Source organism: Vicugna pacos, chromosome 10, assembly GCF_048564905.1.
Source record: "Vicugna pacos chromosome 10, VicPac4, whole genome shotgun sequence".
Lineage (NCBI taxonomy): Eukaryota > Metazoa > Chordata > Mammalia > Artiodactyla > Camelidae > Vicugna > Vicugna pacos.
This window is the reverse complement of record NC_132996.1, coordinates 42,551,857-42,561,517: the sequence shown is the minus strand read 5'-3', so window position 1 is coordinate 42,561,517 and position 9,661 is coordinate 42,551,857. Positions and strand designations below refer to the sequence as shown.

The 9,661-nt window shown below is 36.6% G+C and overlaps 1 long non-coding RNA gene across 1 annotated transcript in view; it reads left to right on the top strand.

The window, feature by feature from the left end:
• Nucleotides 1-5,676: 5,676 nt before the first annotated feature.
• The window catches only part of LOC140698986 (uncharacterized), a 93,052-nt gene continuing 89,067 nt past the window's right edge, over nt 5,677-9,661 (top strand). The window contains exon 1 of the long non-coding RNA XR_012076994.1: nt 5,677-5,743. This is a non-coding gene — a long non-coding RNA (uncharacterized lncRNA). The remainder of the gene's footprint in view (nt 5,744-9,661) is intronic.

Below are 9,661 nucleotides of genomic sequence, written 5' to 3'. Positions count from 1 at the left end.
AAGATGCTCACAGTCTCACTCTCCTGTTATTCTTTTCAGATAATAATTTAACTTTCATTTTCCAGTCAATCTTCAAAGCACAGGGCTTGGCATTATTATACCGAAAAGATATAAATACCCAGAAGTGGTTTGAAATAACAAATTCCTCCATTGATCATACATTATATATGTGATGACTTAAAAAACCAAGACTTCCTAGCAAAACAAAGCAACACAAACAAAAAGTTTCAAACATAGACATTTCCCAAGAGTGAGTTCTTGCATAACCTTCAAAGTCTTCTCATTACAGAGGGTACAAAGTTCTCTTCCTGGTTCTTTACCATTTCACCAAAATTCCCTTTCTTAGCTAATTTTCTATTCATTTGACTACAGCATTGTTCCTAATATTTTACCCACTCTTTATCATCTTTATGTTGTTTTATTCTCTCTTGCCTAGAATTCCTTTGATGTCACTGACCCTTCCCCCAATAAACACAAAGCCTACTTATCTTTATGAGAACTAAGGCCACCTGTATTATAGTGCTCAAGAATCAGAATTAAGAACTGAGAACACCTGAGTCGACGAGACAACTATTTATTGCAGGAAGATTTTAAACCAATAAATAACTTCACTGTTTGTTTCAGGATATTCCTGCATATCGATTTATCTTAACAGTTTGCTCATCTGGGCAAATAGTTCTCACAGGACAATGCATTACTCGACTGGGCAAATAGCTTGACTGTCAAACACATAGTTTACTTTGTAAGACTTGCTTCAAGGTGCTCACTATTCTGTATCCACCAATCTTAAGCAGTTATATTCTGTTTTTGTTCAAATCACAATCGGGTACCTACCTTGAAAGACCCAGTTTAAATCACCAGAGCTTAGATCCTAAACTTTATAAATATCTTTAATCTCTCCTTGTGAGAGGCAACCAAGACTCTATCAAGGTGATGTTACTTCCATTGGTTTCATAAACTTAGCTTTGCTTATCTGAGGGTATTATGGTGTTTCTTTAATTAAAGTCTATAATCAAGAATAATATATTATATTATTCAGAATTCATTCAAAGCAAGAAATAAAAAACCCAACTCAAATTCATTTAAAACCACGAAGGGAATATTTTGGCTCACATAACTGAAGGTCTTAAGAGAGAGTCAAAACTTAATAGAGAGGTTTCTACATTGTCTCCAGAATTCAGCTCTGCTCTCTCAGGTTTTACCCCTTGGTGGCTTCTTCCTAGGTTAGCATTCTTATTGTAGAATATGTTGTTTGCAGTTGGTTCCAGATTTACCTTCTCTCTGAGTCAGGCTTTCCCGGAAACAGACCTTGAGAAAAAGATTCAAGTCCAAATACTTTATCTGAGAGGTGCACAATATATCAGTAGGATAGTTGGGGACAGGATAGGGAAGGTAAAGGAGCTGATAAGGAGTACATGATAAATCAACTGCTGCTTCTGGAAACTAAAGCTTAACCTTGAAGGCAATAATGTAAAATACACATATCAAAGTTATACCCCACAAGGGCCAGGAAGGGTGGACATTGTACACTAACTGTTATTGGCTGTTGTCTACAGGAAGCATTCCAGACTGATGTAACTGAGGTTAGAACAGACATAAATGGCTTTAGAAAGTTCTTAGGCAGCAACCATATGCAAATACCCATGACTGGAAGTTGGCAGGCATACAGTGAAATCAGAGGCTCCAGGAATACGGGCAGTGCACCTTAAATAACTCCTACACTCAGAGCCCAAAGCCTTAACCCTCAACATGTACAAAAGGACAATTATTTTTCTTAGGATAAGATTTGCCTTGACCAAATCAATCACTGCAAAAACTAGGGGTATACTGCTGTCAGCTACAAATAACAGAGTAAGGACTTCCCAAGAGCCCGTCATTAGAAAAGCCATGAGAACACTGGCAGAAATCATCACAATCAATTGTTTTCAATAACTCTAGTTATTAACTAAGTTTTCAACCATCCGGGAGTATTTATTCAAGAAAATCATCTCAATATTGGTAAGAACATGAGATTTACAGTGTTTATATATATATTTCTGCTATTCCTATTCTTCTCTTCTGAGCACAGTGACCTAGAAAGTTAACACCCCACAATCATGCAGAAAAACAACTGTTGGACCCACTGGAAGGAGAAGAGTGAGCTCAAAGCTCCTTCAGGGCCCGCCCAGAGAACTGTTACTATTTTCCCTGTTACATGTAAACCGAAGGTTACAGTATGACCCAGTGATCCCACTCGTAGTATATACCCAATATAATTGATACCATATATTCCCATGAAAACACGAATTTTCATAATAGCATCAGTCATAATAGCTAAAAGGTAGCATGTCAATCAACTAATAAATAAACAAAATGTGGTATAACTATATAGTGGAAAATTATGTAGCCACAAAAAAGAATGAACTACATACTATGACATGAATGAACCTCAGAAGCATTATGCTAATGAAAGAAGACACACATAAGATACTGCATGTATGAATGTATGATTCCTTTTGTAGAAAATGTCCTCATGGGAAAGTCCATGAAGATGAAAAGTAATTAGCAGTTGCCAAGGGCTGATGGTGGGTGGTAATGAGGAACAGCTGCTTACAAGTTTCCTTGGGGATGATAAAATCGATCTGGAATTATATATTGGCGATAGTTGCTCATTTCTGTAAGTATGCTGAAGATCAGTGAACTGTGCACTTGAGTGAATTTTATGGTATGTGTATTAGGTCTCAATTTTGTAAAAGAAATTGTAAAAAAAAAAAATTACAGTGCTCTGTTCTGTCAGGTCTGGGTTAAATTCCTTCTCCTGAGGGATAAGGGAAGTCCCAACATGAGTTGACAGTGGAGTGGTTACAAAGGAAATTCAAGGTGCTGTTACCAGAAGAAGGGAGAGTGGATGGGGAGCTGGTCAAAACAGGAAATACTTTTGCACTCTTCCATCTCATCAAAGGCTAGTTAGTTCACAAACTCTGATCAGAGCCTTTTGTCAGGGCTGACAGTTCTCTTGGTGCTTTTATTAAAACTACCACTTTTCTGCTACAAAGGCCACAGGCTCTAATGTTTCTTTTCAATCTTGCTTGTGTCAGGACCATACTGGTTTCTTATTTCTCCCAGCCATCTATACACCAAATAATTACTTTCTTTCTCTACAACCAACATAGTAGCAATAATGATGCAGTACTCAAGAGTTCTCGTCACTAAGTATCTTCCAAACAGCACATATTTCTCCCCAAATCTTATGCAATCAATTAGTGTAAATTGGCCCTGAGTGGTGGAAGGAAGTCCAGTAGACCCCCAAGCTGATTTTCTCCTCAATACTCAGCTGAGTCCACCCAGGTTACACTAGTACAGATGGGAAAAGTAGTCATGCCTCCTGGCATTCTGTATCATTTATCTTTCAATAGTAAGTCCTGCAACTAAGCATGTGACATAGATGTTAAAATAGAAAGAACTGGCTAGCAAAAAAACCAAACATTTTTTTCAAAGTGTAAGCATAAAATGTCTGGTAAATGCACTGAGTTACTGAATTGTGGGTCCCCCTACATGTTCTTTCCCCAAAAATCTTTTTGTTCCTAAACTACCTGATTTTCAGAATTAAATTTTGTCCTTTTTTTTTCATTATATTGTTCATGCAGATATTAAATATTTCAATAACTAGTTTGAAGATCACTTCCAAATAGATATTAACTATTATTTTTTTGTATGTATTAGCTTGGAAAAATGGCTCATCATGGAGTTATATAACCTAGTGTCTCCTTGCTAGTAATAAGGATCAAGTAATCAGACGTATGTTCATTAAATTTGTGAATGATTTTACTGACTCCTCTGGTGTGTTCTCAGGTTTGATTATCCTTGATTGACTGACTCAATTTAGCAGAGCCAATGGACAATCCAGCATATCTGAGGATTTTTTCTAAAAGATATTCCTCAACATACTGGGTTTTATGGGCTTAGATTTACCTCAATTTACTTTCTGCCAGAAGCTCACAGGATATGGAAAAAAACACCATGATCTAGTTCTGTCAGCCACTCTCTTCCACAAGTTTGAGGTTCTTCTAATTCATCAGGGAAGGAATGAAGTTTCAATTCAAGAAACATCTCTCCAGTTTTTTTTTCTTTTTTTAATTCCTTCCAAGACTGAATCATGACATACATCTATTAAACTCTGCTTCTTAAGTCTTTGTAACACCAGTTTCCTCCTTCATAATTATTTACCCAAAGTTTTAAAGTTAGGAGTTACTTAAATTCTGAAAGCAAGCAACAAAACTCAAAATTCCATTAACATTTTAGAAAAATGCCTTCATGGAAACTGAGTGAAATGACTTTTGGACAAGAGTAAGGGTCAAATTTAGCTTTAAAAAAAATCAACTTAAAATTAAATATATGAAAATAGAATTCATTACAAAAAAGGCATCAGATATTATGCAGGATCATTTTTCAAATATAATGCAATATAGTGAAATAACCAATTATCTTCAGATGTTCATTCTCTAGGTGTCTGGTACAGTTAAAAAAGAACATAATTATGACTTGTAAGAAGAACTTAGAAATTATGTAGCTAAGTAATTAAGACTATCATTTGTTAGGTAGGATTTTCTAAAATTTCTCTGTTAATTGATATTGTCCTTGTTCAAAGAGTGAATTTTTTTTATCTCAAAAGAATTTTAAAATTCCCTATTGTCTCTAAATGTGATCATCTGCTCTCATGCTTAAAAGACAAAAGTGACAAAGTAAATCTACATATCCTAAATGGCTATTAAGTGAAATTTTTCTTTCCTTTTTAGCAAATATGGCGTAAGCTGTAATAATTTAGCGAAAGAATTGGCCAAATTTGCTTCTGGAAGCCAATTTTCATTGTGCTGTTGAAAATCTGAGATAGTGAGGTTTTATCTTTTGAGGAGATACTGGGAAATCATGCTATGCATGGAAAAAAATGATGGCAAGGGTACTTGTGTCAGAACACAAACAAAACTTGTGTTTGGATAATCTATTTTCTCCTTGGTTTGTACTCACTTACAGTGTCTTGGAAGCACAAAAGTTGCTTAGTCCCAGTCACAAACAGCCGAAGATTGATTATGGAAGCAGGACTTGACATGGAGCAAAAAATTGATGAATGGTGGTGAAGGATGCTGATACTAAATCATTGACATAATGTGTCTGAGCGTGGATGCTTGTTTATTTTTTTAATCTGAGACAATAAATTGGAAAGTGAAATCTTGAGGGCATTAGGGAAGAGGAAGAGACTTTGTTCATATTTCTCTGTCGGCTCTTTATTCTGCAATGGCACTACCCACAAGTTGAATGGTAATCGGATATGATTTGATTTATGCCTTAAAACCAAATCAAATACACTGTAGGAAAAGTGCTACCTGATAACCTGCTGATTTTTAAACTAAACAACATGACATGTGAATGCTATTTCACTTAAAAAGAAAAGAAAATGGCTATTAGAAACTCAGTATTTGCATAGTTTGAGAGTAAATATATTCTACTCTAAAAATTACAGTCAGACCAAGATGCTGTAAATACACACAAATTACCACAATCTTATCATTAAATCTATGTGGATTTGAATTTACAGACCCTACAGAATGTAGAAGGATTAAGCTCATCAAATTTAGAGGAGCCAAGTGTAAACATTTTATGTACTTTACCTTCTAATATAAGCTCTTTTTTTTTTTTCAGTCAATTTGACTGTTCATGATGTCCTGCTCTTTAAATTCTGCCTCCTTGCGCAGGAACCCTGCCTCCTGTGAGTATCCCTCTATTTCCACTTATCCAGATGCTACTCTTCAAAATATAGTGACAGAGCTGTCTCTCTCATAAAACCTTTTCTGACCTCATATTCATTTAACCTTTTTTATGAAATTTCTACAGCCTTCATTCTCTGTACTACTCATCAAACACATGTATTTTTACTGTATGCAATCAAATTCTCTCAGTATAGCTTTGACTGCCCAAAACTCAGCCCAGTGATTATAATTGGTATTGAAATCCATTGAAAGAAGAAAATGTCTTTTTGAAAGGAATTGGAAGTTTTAGATCATTGGAATTGCTGTGTCAAATTTTAGATGCTGTCTGTTTCCCAGACCCCAGGAGAACAAAGACTGGCCTGTTTGAAGAAATTGTATGATGTAAAATTTTTGCAATAACTTCCCCTTTCTCATAAAATATGTCCAGACCCCTCAGCATGTGGCGTGATGTTCAGGGACCAGACACAAGTCCATTGTTGCTGGAGATGAGTGAAGGAGGGGAAAAGTGGCAGATGATAAGGCCAGAGGTCAGCACAGCTGTGCGGGACTCTCATATAGGCTTTAAGCCAATGAAGTGATTTTGAGAGAAAAAGTGGAAAAATCTGATTTATGTTTGGAATCCTCTATGATTTTATTTGGCTAGGTCAACTTGAAGGATTCATTGCTACTTACAAAATCAGGGAAGACAGTAGAGAAACAAGAAATAGGGACTCATGAGTTCATCTTAAGGTTTGAAAGCTATATTAACTATCTAATTGGAGATATAATGTAAGCCATATGTATGTGGAGTTTAGCGAAGAGGTTCAGGCTAGAGATGTGAATTTGGATGGTATTTGAATTAATGAGCCTAAATAAGATTCTATAGAGGACAAACTAGTGGTTACCAGTAGGGAATCAAATAGCTATGTTGTACACCTTAAACTAAAACAATGTAGATGAAGCACTGAACTTATCTGGGGTTAGATTTTGCCAAGCAACTACATCAGAGGGAAGAGGAACAAGTAGTTAGGTTGGGCAATGGAATTCAAGCTGGATGAAGAGGGAAGTGGGAACATAAGGGTCCTAAGAGAGCGACAAGATGGATTTTTAACGGCTTGCATTTACACGGGTTTGAAAAATTGTTGTGAGTCTGGAGTAGAGGCTGTGGGCAAAAAAGATAGGAGGTGGTGGTTGCAGACTGTGATCCTTGATTGCCATAATGAAAGCAGTGTTAGTGATCCCAGTTAAGGGAATGGATTGCTGGATAGAGTTGGAGGATGAGATCATTGGAAGAGAGTAGGTTATTGAATCTGTCAAAAGCCAGGATACTTACCTATATGCAAAAATCTTCAAGGAAGGAGCAAACAGAAAGAGAGGAGGCTATGAGGGTTTACATGTGAAGCTCCTGAAGGAATGTTGCATCCAGTCACCAGAGGCTCAGGGCTGTCTTGTTGGGGATTTCAGAGCCCCACCAACAGGGAGAACCAAGAAGGCCTACGTGCGCTGAGGCGAATGAGTTATTAGCCTCCCCCCAACCACTATTATGTAACCTTGAGGAAATCTCCCCATCTCTCTAATCCTTGGTTTTCTTACTATGAATTGGGTAAACGTGTACTGAACTGTAGGGCGGTTATCAAAAGAAAGTGACACAGCTCATACAAAGAACTTACTATAATGGTTGACAGCAAGCACTCAGAATACATTAGCCATTATCATTATGATTATCTCCTCAGCAAAACACGTGCTCTTTGAGGAGAGGCATCCAATTTCAATAACCTTGATATCCCCCTTTGCAACTGGCATAGTGCTAGATACTGCACAGGTATGTTAGACAGGATTTGTAGGGCCCACTCGTCTTCTACTTCAATTAGCATTTTTAAGAAAATGGCAGTAATTGAGACACTTTCAGATTTACCTTAACTCCTAGGACACTCATCAGTACACAGCAGCAGGCCAGGGAATGCTTGGTTAGTTGCCTCAAAACACTAATCTTGGCCTATGCTTTAGCGTCTCCGTAGAACGAGGATAATGATACAGTACCTGTTTGCAAATGTTTTTGAGTCTGTTAGATGAATGCAGCTCTAGAATTAAACTGTCACTGAATTTAAACTAGAGATTGTTTATGCAAGATGCCTCATAAACTGGTTTTTTGTTTTTATGTTTTTTTATTTAGGCCCAAAGCAAACCTATAGTTTTAACCTAGAATTGATATTTCAGCCAAGGAATTTTATGTTTAAGTTCAGAATTGTGTCTTCTACCATAATGTATTTAATATGTTGATGATTCACCCTAATAGGTAATTTAGCAGTGCAAATATGACTTGAAAATGGAAAAAAACCCCACTTGTCTTTCAACTGAATCAAATTTTTTTGCAGTCCCTAATTTTCTTTTTGAAATATGAAGATTAATTTTGGCCAATGGCTCAGACTTCCGTTGCTAAGATCTGACCTCCCTAAGTGATGAAAGGTGGGCCAGTACCAAGAAGAAAGGAACTTAATAGTAATAATTGTCATAGCAGCATGTAACTATCAAGTGCTCACTGTGTGCTATTTAACTAATTCTCTTTGATGGATTTAACTCTCACAGAAATCTTGATAACGAGAGGTGTCATTACTGGTTCTACGACACCAGTAATCAGAACACTGAAGTAGAGGTTGCATTACCTGTGCAGAGCCACATGGCTATTAAGTGGGTAGCCCAGATTCACCCCCAAGCAGTGGGATTAGCATGGCCACGTATTCAAGATCTGTGCTTTTGACACCACCCGCTACTGCTGCTTTGATATAAGAATGGCCTTCACCTTGTTCCTAGGTGGCAGTGGACTTACTGTCTCTTGGCACTTAGCATCTCTTGTGTCTTTGTTTTTAAAAGGCCTTGGGCCTATGTATTACAATACATATAATAGAGTTTATTTTTATGACTGTTTTATTTATTTCTGAGGAGACTTTTCTACATGTGCTGGAAAAGCATAAAGCTGTCTCCTATCTAACTAAATAAGAAATAAGTTAATAAGAAATTATAGTTCTGAAAGTGGCTTTTACCCTTTAAAGGGATGGTTAATTTTTCCTTTATAGTAGAGTTATTGGATGGTTAAAGCTGAAAGCTTGCTGGGGTCATTCCTTAAATGCTGTTGTAATGGAATTTCACTGAATATAAGCAGCATTTCGTCTTATGGAGATATGTTATGATATCTGTTATTATTATACAAGTAATCTGAGAGGAGAAATCTGCACACCCAAAATAAACGATTGTTTCAAAGTGACCCAAAGCTTGAGATAACCTCATTCCAGGCTTAAATACATCCATATTTTATTAATTTATCTGCATAAAATGTTTAAGGGAAAATGAAAATATCTATTATAGGGCCTGAAAAAAATATGGTTTATGAATGCAGTGGAATGAACACTGAACAAGAATATCCCCTCAAGTTTGTGCTTTGCCTTTAAGTAGCCGATGTTCTTGGGAAAAATCTGTATCATCTTTTATAAAATAAAATGGCTGAGCTAGTTGTTCTACTGTCCTTTCCAACACCTATTCTAATATTTACTTTTCACAGATGCTGAGTGTACAATACATACATCTGTTGCTCTCTCTCCCCTTTCTTTTCCTTTGTGTGTGTGTGTGTGTGTGTGTGTGTGTGTGTATGAATCTCATATGCCTGTGGACCTTCAAGATTAAATGAGAATTTCAGTTTCTAGATGGTTCCCTCTAATGGCTTTTGAGGAACATACATCTGGAAATTAGGACTTAGTATTGGGGAGGAAGTGAACCATATGATAGCCTAACCACCAAGTGGAGACAGTCATTCGTCATAACCACTCAATACAGCATCCATGAGCTATTGGATTAAATATTAAATGATTGGCCTATGTCTAAATATGGACCTTTTTTAAGAAATAGAATTATGATCTTTTAAAAATAATCCCTGCTCCTGAAGC